Source organism: Rhinoraja longicauda, chromosome 20, assembly GCF_053455715.1.
Source record: "Rhinoraja longicauda isolate Sanriku21f chromosome 20, sRhiLon1.1, whole genome shotgun sequence".
NCBI classification, from domain to species: domain Eukaryota; kingdom Metazoa; phylum Chordata; class Chondrichthyes; order Rajiformes; family Arhynchobatidae; genus Rhinoraja; species Rhinoraja longicauda.
Window position 1 is genome coordinate 13,609,933 of NC_135972.1, and position 11,940 is coordinate 13,621,872.

Consider the following 11,940-nt stretch of genomic DNA (forward strand, 5'->3'; position numbering starts at 1 on the left):
CTCATTGAAGATAGACACAAAATGCTGGAGTAACTCAGCGGATCAGGCAGCATCTCTGGAGAGAAGGAATAGGTGACGTTTCGCATCGGCACCCATATTCAGTCCCAACCCGAACTGTCATCTATCCATGTTCTCCAGAGTTGCTGCTTGACCCGCTGAGTTACTCCAGCACTTTGTGTCCTTTAACATTCATTAGTTTGAATTAAGATCTCTGGGTGAATTAAAACTGCTGATTCTGGATTTATCATATCATATCATATCATATATATACAGCCGGAAACAGGCCTTTTCGACCCTCCAAGTCCGTGCCGCCCAGCGATTCCCGTACATTAACACTAACCTACACCCACTAGGGACAATTTTTACATTTACCCAGCCAATTAACCTACATACCTGTACGTCTTTCTAGAAATAAGGAACAGCAAATGGTGGTTTATGGAAAAAAAAGACACAAAGTGCTGGAGTAACTCAGCAGGTCAGTCAGCTTTTCTGGAGTAACTCACAAAACCCCCTGCCTAACCCCCTGAGTTACTCCAGCACTTTGCATCTTAACTCTGGATTTCTCTTTGGAATCCTTGTATATTCTTGACAATCATCTTCACTGTCTACGATACCACCTATTTTAGTATCAAAGGTGCAACATATAGAGTTGCATAGTGGCGCAGCAGGTAGAGCTGCTGCCTCAGCATCAGAGACCCGAGTTCGATCCTGATATTGGCTGCTGTCTGTGTGGGGTTTGACCATTCTCTTCCAATGACCGAGTAGGTTTTGTCCGGGTGGTCCGGTTTCCTCCCACATCCCGAAGAAGTGTGGGTCTGTAGGTGAATTGGCCTAGGTAAATTACCCAGGGTGTGTAAGGAGTGGATCTGAATGTGGGATAACACAGAACCAGTGTAAACGGGTGAGTGATGGTCGCCGTGGACAGGGTTGGCTGAAGGGCCTGTTTCCATGATGTATTCTAAACAAAGGTAGGCATTTAAAACATGAAGTGCACTGTAATCTCTTCTCAGGTGAATCCTTGCCTGGGGTTGTGGAGACTTGATCATTGGAGGTGAATTGCATTTCATGCCAATATCATGTGCAATCTGGCATGGACCATAACTGCAGTGAACTTTATAGTTATTCATGGTACTTGTATTAAAAAATGGTATCCTGCAGTCCAGAGAAGATTAATTTCAAAGCTGGCTAACCTATTACATACTAATGAAACTCAAAATTGTTCATGCTTTCGAAGGACAACTGGACCATCTGTATAACTGTTCACCAATCATTGTTGCTCGGGAAATTAATTACAATTTATATCATCCAATTAGCATAATTTAATTGGCTTAGAAAGACACACAGAGATGCGATTCAAAGGATAGGATTTGAACAATCATTATTTACGTCAATAATGCGTAACAAGGTTAATTGGTCTTGGCTTCTCCACCGATTGAACCCGTCACATTCCCCTTGAACAAACAAGCTGGGGTTTTGCGGGCTCCAGTCTCTTCATCCATGAACTTGCAGCTTGTATTTATAGTGCTTTAACTTGGGAGAAACGACCCCAGGCACTTTGTCGCCTGCTAATTGAACACGAGTCTACACCAGCAGAGGAAGTCAAATTTGCATTTATATAGCATCTTTTATGACTTCAGGACTTCCCAGGCAGTTGTACATCCAAACGAAGTACCTTTAATAAAAATGTTCGTGCTTGATGTGTGAATCAATAGCAGCTAATTTGGGCACAGCAAACTCTCAAACAATGACAATGTAGAAACAACCAGATATTTATTTTTATGATTATGATGAGGAAAAATAGCCTCAAAGGATCCTATAGGTCATAAGGAATAGGAGTGGAATTAAGCCATTCGACCCATCATGTCTACTCTGCCATTCAATCGTGGCTGATCTATCTCTCCCTCCTAATCCCATTCTCCTGCCTTCTCCCCATAACCTCTGACAACTGTACTAATCAAGGGCATATATAGGGCATTATAGAGCAGCACAGTGGCATAGCAGTAGAGTTGCTTAGCTCCAGAGACCCGGGTTCAATCCCGACTTTTGATCAGACTATACTGGTTTTACCTTGCACTAAACATTATTCCCTTATTGTGTATCTATACACTGTAAATGGCTTGACTGTAATCACGTATTGTCTTTCCACTGGCTGGTCAGCACACAACAAAAGCTTTTCACTGTACCTCTGTACACGTGACAATAAACTAAATTTAACTAAACTACGGGCGCTGTCTGTACGGAGTTTGTACGTTCTCCCTGTGACCGCTTGGGTTGTCTCCGGGTGCTCCGGTTTTCTCCCACATTCCAAAGACAGACAGGTTTGTAGGTTAATTGGCTTTGGTAAGTTGTAAAATTGTCCTTAGTGCGAGTAGTATTCGCATCTATCTTTACGGAAAACTCCCACGGCACTTCTGTGGCCCCCTGGAGTGTTATCCCTTCCCTTGCTTGAGGGATGCCCCCACCGGACTCTGCCCCTCAACATCCGGCAGCGGAAGGACCCTAGACTGTGGTCCTCTCCCACAGAGCCTCGGCGCTGGCTGCACCGAGCTTCAGTGCGTCCCTCGGCAACTCCTCCTGCAGTCTGGAGCGGGCCAGTCGGCAACATTCCCCGACGGACATCTCACTCTGCACAACAATACAAACGGTCCAGGCCTCGATCAGAGACCAAGGCTCCCAGTTACTAAGTGTAGAAACAATGAACTGCAGATGCTGGTTTATACCAAAGATGGACACAAAGTGCTGGAACTACTCAGCAGGTCAGGCCACATCTCCAGAGAAAACAGACGGGTGGCATTTCGGGTCGGGACCCTTCTTCAGACTCAAGGGCCCAGGCCCGAAACGTCACCCATCCCTTTCCCCCAGGGATGCGGCCTGACCCGCTGGGTTACTCCAGCACATTGTGTGTCTCTCAGTATCTAACCGCCTCCCATCCAACCATCCAACATAAGAGGTGAACTCCGCAGGGGAATCCAGTCGTTTGATCCTTTACTGACTGTGTTTGGCACTGAGGGCTTCTCATTAGGCGTTCCCTACCTTGATGACAAGTCAATTTTATTTGTACAGCACATTTAAAAACAACCCACGTTGACCAAAGTGCTGTACATCTGATTAGGTACTAAGGAAAAAATGAAACATACAGTAGCACGCAAACATAACAGCACATACAAAACAGTTCACAGCGCCTCCTCAATGAGCCTCAAACGCTAGGGAGTACAAGCACCAAACCAGGAAGGGTCTTACCCTGGATAAGACCTGGGTGTTTGGCTGCAGGGTAATATAAACATCCTATTGGAATCAGGCCTTCTTGGACAGTCGTGTCTGTATCATAATTACATACTCCCCTGGGCAGTGGCTTTGAATTCAATTAGAGTCTGAGGAACCTTTTGCTGCTGGTGACAAGAGAGGGGGGGGGGAGGGGTGACATAGAGACACAAAGCAGAACCCTCACGTAGTTGACCCACACGTGTCAATGGGACGATAATTGCAATGTTCGGGGGTGGAAGGGGGTAAACATGCACATATATTTCCTGAGAGAACAGCATCTAAGCGACAAGGGGAATGAGCATCTGTCAATGCAAGCATTTCCTTTTGAGGTCGCCCTTAAATAGCGTAAACCTTGATGGAGAACGCCATTGCCCTTGTTCAGCTACGCGCCACAGCAATGTGGAATGTCTCAGAACGCAACAAAGAGGAAGGGCTGTTAATGGACAGGAGCTGGGGAGTGATAAGAGTGGGGTTACACTACAGAGCAGATGAGAGCTTTTTAGAGTGGTTCTGTCTGAGAGAGGGGAGAGAGAGTGGTGCACTTTGAAGCTTCAAATAGCAGTCACCGACTGCTTGACTGAAGATGTGACCGACCGCATTTTAGATGTGATTTGTCGGAAGGAACTGCAGATGCTGGTTTACACCAAAGATAGGCACAAAATGCTGGAGTAACTCAGCAGGTCAGGCAGCATCATAAGATCATGTGATAGGAGTAGAATTAAGCCATTTGGCCCATCAGGTATACTCTGCCATTCAATCATGGCTGATCTATCTCTCTCTCCTAACCCCATTCTCCTGTCTTCAACCCATAACCTCTGACACCCATACTAATCCATCTCTGGAGAAAAAGAACAGGTAACATTACGGGTCGAGACCCTTCTTCAGCTTGAAGAAGGGTCTCGACCCGAGACGTCACCTATTCCTTTTTTACTGAAATGTTGCCTGACCTGCTGTTACTCCAGCACTTTGTGTCTATCTAAGGTTTAAACGCTTCGCCCCAGCTGGAATGGCAGCTTGTATTGTAAATCCAGAGGCTCCCACAGGCAGAGTGGGCACAGCCTCAGACAATCACTCTCTGCTGCAAATGCTTAGAAACCGGCAAAGACACACAGAACCTGCTCTTTACTGGCGGGCACGTCTAAATGAAACATCCTGCAACCAATGAAATAGCACTCAGTGCCTTTCCCGTCAAAGCCAGGGGAAGCCGAGACGCACACAACAGTAACAGATGACATCATTGCAGACCTCCCCCCTCATTGTGCATCCAAACTGCTGGCTGGCTCCGAGACAATCTGTGCCACCAGCTCTTTATATACCAGCTCTCTCACCGCCATTGCTTGGGACTTTAACGGGTAGGTGGAGGAGGGAGAATAATGTGTCAGCAGATTTCAATCAATCTGTATTTGTGCTCTATGCTTTTCCTGTATTTGTTGGGGTTTTTTTGCTTTTGATTTTGTTTTAAAGAGATACAGCGCAGAACAGGCCCTTCGGCCCACCGAGTCCGCACTGACCAGAGATCCCCGCACAATAACAATTTACACTTATACCACGCCAATTAACCTACAAACCTCTACGTCTTTGGAAACAGGCCCTTCAACCCGCGTCAACCAGCGATCACCCCGTACACTAGCAATATCCAACCCACTGGGGATAATTTACAAATTATTACTGAAGCCAATTAACCTACAAACCTGTTCGCCTTTGGAGTGTGGGAGGGAAGCGAAGATCTCGGACAGCACCCGTAGTCAGGATCGAACCGGGGTCTCCGGTGCTCCAAGCGATGTAAGGCAACAACTCTACCGGTTGTCTTTAGACCTTACTTTAGACTTTAGGGATACAGCGCGGAAACAGGCCCTTCGACCCGCGTCGACCAGTGGGTAACGAGCGATATCCAACCCACTAGAGATAATTTACAAATTATTACCGAAGCCAATTAACCAACAAACTTGCACGTCTTTGAAGCGTGGGGGGAAACTGGAGCACCCGGAGAAAACCAACGTGGAGAATGTTGCAACACCGTACAGACAGCACACGTAGTCAGGATCAAACGCGGGCCTTTGGTGCTGTAAGCCAGCTACTCTACCGCTGCACCACTGGGCTGCCTCTTAGTATAAGCTACTATTCCTACACATGTACTCGAGTAAGATTGTGCCTTTGTATCGGACATTTTTTACTCAACTGGATGCGTAAAAAGAATTTAGCTGCCACTGGGTACATATGACAATAAAGTGCCGTTGTTTATTATCATATCATATCATATCATATATATACAGCCGGAAACAGGCCTTTTCGGCCCTCCAAGTCCGTGCCGCCCAGTGATCCCCGTACATTAACACTATCCTACACCCACTAGGGACAATTTTTACATTTACCCAGCCAATTAACCTACATACCTGTATATATATGTATACATATATATACATATACCTGTATACATATATGTTATACTGTCTGTGATTTAAGTAATAAAAACTCATCAGCAAGACTTCAATTTGGAATTTGCACAGTTCTCGGGAAGTTAGGACAACAGGGTTTACAGGATGTGTCGATATTCACAGGAAGTCTCTAAGTGTGTGTCATTCTTTAGAAGGGCACAGGGAATGTAGTCAATTTTAAAGGGAGTGACTGAGCGACTTGTGCGCGACTGGGAGTGCATCAATCACTGCAGAGGCAGTTAGAATACGCCAGTGAATAAAAGTACGGTGTCAGTGTTGTGGTTGATGGGAGGAGTTTTGTGTTATTATCCAGTGATAATAGTCTGAGCTACAATGCCGCCAGGATGACAACACTCACTGTCAAATCCCACTGGTGCCATGCCAGAGGACAATCTTCAGAGGATGACGGGTGGGGGAAAATTAAAAAAAACATGATAAACATAATGAGCAATTAGGCTTATCAATATTCCCTCAAGACGGACTCAAGAAGCCATTGGGTGTTCATTATTGGAGCCTGTAACCCACGACTGCACTGAATGTTAATGTGCCACAGAAATACGCTCAACAACACACAGACTTTCAGCTAATTGCTTTGGCAGTTTATTACTTGGGTAAAATGCAGCCAAAGCTTATTGCTGAGCACGGCCTGGAGGGCAAATGGCAGAAGGAGCAATCACACTCCAAATGCATATCGGAAGGTGCTTTACTGAGAGTTAATCTCCGGGAGTAGAAGACACAGCAAAGTCAGAGGACAAAAGCACACTATGAAAGAAAGGACACGTAGAGAGAGCAGCAGCAGCAGCAGTAACTAGGACAGAGCAGGCCTGAATTGTAATTTACTGCCCCCGGCACTTGTAACATGAGTGGGGCAAGCAGAAATGGCGCAGGACTACAAGAGGCAGCCTGCTTATGGGGATCTAGACTGGAGCGATGGTACAGTGGAGGAATCGGACACCCAGAAACCTTGCCCTTCCGACCTGCTGCACCAACGGGGATCGACAGATGGCTTGTCTGCTCTCAAACACAACGTTTCCAAAATTACTAACTGAAGACAGACACAAAATGCTGGAGTAACTCAGCGGGTCAGGCGGCATCACTAGAGAAAAGGAACAGGTGACGTTTCCCATTCTTGACCCAAAACCCTTTTGGGACCCTTCATCAGATTGAGAGTCAGGGAAGGGTACACTAGAGGTATGAGGTTAGGTTTGTATACACTGGAATTTAGACGGATGAGAGGGGATCTTATCGAAACGTATAAAATTATTAAGGGGTTGGACACGTTAGAGGCAGGAAACATGTTCCCAATGTTGGGGGAGTCCAGAACCAGGGGCCACAGTTTAAGAATAAGGGGTAGGCCATTTAGAACAGAGATGAGGAAAAACTTTTTTAGTCAGAGAGTGGTGAATCTGTGGAATTCTCTGCCTCAGAGGGCAGTGGAGGCCAATTCTCTGAATACATTCAAGAGAGAGCTAGATAGAGCTCTTAAGGATAGCGGAGTCAGGGGGCATGGGGAGAAGGCAGGAACGGGGTACTGATTGAGAATGATCAGCCATGATCACATTGAATGGCAGTGCTGGCTCGAAGGGCCGAAGGGCCTTCTCCTGCACCTATTTTCTATTGTCTATTGTCTATTGAGAAGGAGCAGAACAAAGCAGAGCCTGCATCGATGACTCAAGAAAGGTAGAGCCCACAATGGTCTATGGTTGGCTGGGAACGAGGTGATAACGAAGGATACAAACAGTGAAATTAGGAAGAGGACTGGGGAGGAATGGGAAGGAGAGAGAGGGAATGCAAGGGTTACTTGAAGTTGGAGAAATCAACATTCATGCCGCCGGGGTTGTAAGCTGCCCAAGCGAAATACGATGTGCTGTTCCACCAATTGGCGTGTGGCCTCACTCTGACAGTGGAGGGGGGGGGGGCAAGGACAGAAAGGTCAGTGTGGGAGTGGAAGGTGGAGTTAAAACGTTGGGCAACTCAGACATTGCGTAGGCCAAGGCAGATGAAGAATTGGGAGCTAGTAATTGCAGGAGGATCTCAATACCTTATAATCTTATGCAAGTGAACAATAGTTGAATTGGAGGTGGGATTTCATCTCAAAGGATATTTGCAAGAGCACAAAAAAAAAAGGAAGTGCATTTCAATAGTTTATTTCACGAGCTGACATGGTTTGCTTTCTAATGAGCAGTTACGGTGGTCGCAACAAAGAACCTGGGTTTCAAAACAGATGCACTGAGATTCAAAACGAGATGGTTAAGTAATGCAGCCGTTTACATTTCGTACGGGTGCAGCAGGCACAGTTTGCGGGGCATATTGAAGTGGGAACATGCTGTTGGCTCAGTTTCATGTTGTGATATTGAGCATCATGTGCTGTGGCTGCTTTCCAGCAATGTAACACCATCACAGACATTCAGTCTGTCAGCTAAACACATTAAATATTAACATGCAACCTATTGCAGTCTGAAAAATCACAAGGCTGCAGGGGGTGACCATCTGAATTTCATTTTGTTTAAATTGCTAGAAACACTCAGCCGGTCAGGCAGCATCTGTGGAAAGAGAAACAGTTAATGTTTCAGGTCAAAGATCCTTTGTCTAAACTGGCTGAAGTTTTTTTTAAATAGTTTAAGTACACAGGCAGCTCGTCATAGGTTTAAGGTGAGGGGAGGGGAAGATTTAATAGGAACCTGAGGGGTAATTTTTTTCACACAAAGGATGGTAGGTGTATGGAACGAGCTGCCGGAGGAGGTAGTTGAGGCTGGGACTATTGGCACGTTTACGAAACATTTGGACAGGTACGTGGATAGGAATGATTTAGTGGGATTATGGGCCAAACGCAGGCAGGGGGACTAGTGTAGATGGGACACGTTGGTCAGAGGGCCTGTTTCTATGCTGTATGACTCTATGACCTCATACTTTACACATGTTTGTTTTACCTCCAGACTGTGCGTCAGGGGAGAGAGAAACTAAAGACGTGGTTGAAGAACTGACTCTCAGTCTGAAGAAGGGTCATGACCCGAAACGTCACGTATTCCTTTTCTCCAGAGATGCTGCCTGACCCGCTGAGTTACTCCAGCATTTTGTGTCTACCAATATTTTCTAATCTGTGAGTCCCACAGAAAAATACTCACCAAACCCGCAACGCAAATTAGATGATTATTTGAACTCCCAGCAGTATGAAATGGCTAAAGTTACACTCTTGGCACAGGGAATCAAGGAGTGTGAGAAAAGATTTATCCAGACATCGCAAGTTTGACACATTCTTAAACATTGCACCGTCAGATGGATTTGTGTGCGGCTTAAATGGTGAATGGACCGGGTCCAAATTTTCAAACGTGCAGAGGTTTATGCTCGATTTCCGCTTGAAAAACTGTGACTTCAATGGAAAATGAGGCAGAAAAATGCTAGCAAACAATGCCAAGGAATTTCATCAATTTGCCCAGGCACCAAGAAGATTAGAGTTTATGGCCAGAGGCAGCAGTGAGGGTTGCACAGCTGAAACAAGTTCACCACCATGTGAATGTGGCTTTCATGATAGATTCTTCCTACAGGTTCAAGGGCAGCCGCTCACCAGAAGCCTCTTCTTTTCAGCTGGCAAAAAAAGATGTGCTTGTCAAAAAGGACATACAAAGATGGCAAATAAATCCGAACCCACGGCAACTAACCACTGGAGTATTACCACCGTAAACCATGCACTGAAAGAGAATAAGTCCAGCAGCAAGGTGCAAAGGGAAAACCAGCATATCTTCCTGCAACCTAGAAACAGGCCATTCAGCCCGCCGAGTCAATAGACAATAGGTGCAGGAGTAGGCCATTCAGCCCTTCGAGCCAGCACCGCCATTCAATGCGATCATGGCTGATCACTCTCAATCAGTACCCCGTTCCTGCCTTTCCCCATACCCCCTCACTCCGCTATCCTTAAGAGCTCTATCCAGCTCTCTCTTGAAAGCATCCAACGAACTGGCCTCCACTGCCTTCTGAGGCAGAGAATTCCACACCTTCACCACTCTCTGACTGAAAAAGTTCTTCCTCATCTCCGTTCTAAATGGCCTACCCCTTATTCTTAAACTGTGGCCCCTTGTTCTGGACTCCCCCAACATTGGGAACATGTTTCCTGCCTCTAATGTGTCCAATCCCCTAATTATCTTATATGTTTCAATAAGATCCCCCCTCATCCTTCTAAATTCCAGTGTATACAAGCCTAATTGCTCCAGCCTTTCAACATACGACAGTCCCGCCATTCCGGGAATTAACCTAGTGAACCTACGCTGCACGCCCTCAATAGCAAGAATATCCTTCCTCAAATTTGGAGACCAAAACTGCACACAGAGTCCATGCATACTATGCTCTACACTAAAGCCAATTGAATTAGACAAGACCTAGATTGGTACAGTGTCTACACTACTAATGGTAGTGGCAGGATAGCAACATATTTTGAGATAATAGTACAGATAGAGCAATCTATTGTTGTACTGATAATCTGATAATAGAAACATAGAAAATAGGCGCAGGAGTAGGTCATTCGGCCCTTCGAGCCAGCACCGCCATTCAATATGATCATGGCTGATCATCTAAAATCAGTACCAACGTTCCTGCTTTTCCCCATATCCCTTGATTCCTTTAGCCCAAAGAGCCAAATCCAACATAATCTATCATGTGCAGAGATACTTGTATTAAGAAATGTGATTATCTACTTTTGAGAGGAGATAAGGTTACTCTGGATCTAGTAAAGTACTGAATGTTTCAGTTGAATATAATGTACCGTGTATTATGACTACAAATGGTTAGAAATGTCATAGCCGAATGCACATAGCAACTGGCAAGGCTCGATGAGAAGTATCTAGGGAAACCAGACATTGGTAAAGTAAATACGGTTTATTATTCATGCAGGTGCGCTATCCGGGCTACCATATGAAACGTCTGATGTAGGTCGCCAGCACAAGACAAGGAGACAATGACTTTCCAGCCACAGCTGCAGCGATAACCGATACAGACCTGACAGATGCACACCGGGAATGAGTCTCGGAACACACTCTCCAAGGTTGGGGCCATTCAGAATTGTCGGATGCTTGAAGTGGGCACATACAACGCTCATACCCACTGCTTCACACAGAGGGTGGTGGGTACACGCCAGAGGAGGTATTGTGGCATGTAGAACAACAACAATTAAAAGACATTTGGACAGGAACGTGGATAGGAAAGGTTAAGCGGGATTTGGGCCAAATCTAGGCAAGTGGGATTAGCGTCGAAAGGGCATCAGTTGGCATGGACAAGTTTGGCCAAAGGGACCTATTTCTGAGTAAGAAGGGACTGCAGATGCTGGTTTAAACCGAAGATAGACACAAAAAGCTGGGGTAACTCAACGGGACAGGCAGCATCTCTGACGAGAAGGAATGGGTCTTTCGGGTCGAGACCCTTCTTCAGACTGGTTAGGGGATAAGGGAAACGAGAGATATAGACGGTGATGTGGAGAGATAAAGAACAATGAATGAAAGATGTGCAAAAAAGTAACGATGATAAAGGAAACCGGACCTATTTCTGTGCTGTGGGACCTTATGACCCTATGATCCCAGATTAATTTTACTCATAACATATTGGCATTAGAAATATGAAGAAGCATCAAACATTGGGGAGATGCTGGCATATTCCAAAGATCTGATCTCAACGTGCACAACATTGGGCACCCCCACAGGTGTGGTTGACACACCAGCGAGAGACTCTGCACTTCTGTCTTTCTGACGAAGACTGATACAGTGTTCCCGTTTCTTTTACCGACTCATTCAAAGCAGACTGAAGTTTGACCAGTGGGATCACGCGCACGAGCAGAATGTACAATGGAATTGCTATCAGATATCAGATACTAGTCAACGTCTATTTGAACACCCATGAGGCACAAGAACAGCAAGCGTCATTAATTCCACCTTGTTATCCAACCTGGAAAGGCCATCATCATCAAGACAAACAGCACAGAGATAGGTCCTCGGCCCGCCAACCCCATTGCCAATCGTCAACATCCACTTCCATGAATCCCATTTTTTTTATTCATCCCACGTGGCCATCAACTCCGTTGAGATTCCACCATCCACCTGCACAGTGGGGACTATTTACAAATAATGGCCGTTTTAATTTATCAACCCACAAATCTCTGGGATAGACACAAGAAGCTGAAGTAACTCAGCGGGACAGGCAGCATCTCTGGAGAGAAGGAATGGGTGACCTTTCGGGTCGAGTCAGAACAAGGGTCTTG